Source organism: Tupaia chinensis, unplaced genomic scaffold, assembly GCF_000334495.1.
Source record: "Tupaia chinensis unplaced genomic scaffold, TupChi_1.0 Scaffold000567_1, whole genome shotgun sequence".
Lineage (NCBI taxonomy): Eukaryota > Metazoa > Chordata > Mammalia > Scandentia > Tupaiidae > Tupaia > Tupaia belangeri.
Window position 1 is genome coordinate 1,072,051 of NW_006160080.1, and position 783 is coordinate 1,072,833.

At 36.8% G+C, this 783-nt stretch overlaps 1 protein-coding gene across 1 annotated transcript in view; it reads left to right on the forward strand.

Annotated features, from left to right (window-relative positions):
• Positions 1–783, forward strand: part of SYAP1 (synapse associated protein 1) — a 60,788-nt gene that overhangs the window by 19,834 nt on the left and 40,171 nt on the right. The window lies entirely within an intron of this gene.

Genomic DNA, 783 nt, shown 5'->3' on the forward strand with positions numbered 1-783 from the left:
AAGAGGGCCTGGTGAAAAGGGTATTTGTGAACATGTTGGTATCAAAAGTATACTTAACACCTGCCATATATGTAAGGTTTCTTGCCGCATTTCAGTGCTTCATTTCTTTTGTACAGACAGGACAATTATTACGATCTTTTTTGTTTTTTAAGAATTATTTATTTAATTTGGGGGGCAGCAGGTGGCATAGTGGTTAAGGGCACTGGACTCCCACATGGCCAACCATGGTTCAAGTCCCGAAACTGGTGGCTTCTTTTCTTACTTTCTCTCTCTCTCTCACTCTGTCCCTCTTTGTTCAAAACTTAAAATAAATAAATAAAGTTAAGTAAAATAATTCTTTAAAAAACGAATTATTTGTGCTCACTTTGGCAGCATATATACTAAAAAGAAGAATTATTTACTTTTATTATTTTTGAAGAATTATTTATTTTACTTATTCTTATTATTGGAGTGAATAATTAATTTTAGAATTATTTTACTTAATTTTAGGTATGACTATTTTTATTGTTATTTGACCAGAGAGAGACAGAGAGAGAGAGAAAAGGGAAAGTGAGAAAGCAAACCACCAGGTAGGGACTCGAACTGCAGTAGGCCATGTGGGAATTCAGCGCCTTTAGCCACTTTGCAACCTGCTAGCCCCTATTATAATTTTTTTTAATTTGTTATAGGGCACATATGTTCACCAGAGAGAGAGAGAGTGAGACAGCGAGGGAGAGAGAGAGAGAAAGTGAGAAAACAAGCCACGAGGTCCAGGACCTGAACCTCTGTCAGCCAGGTGGGAGT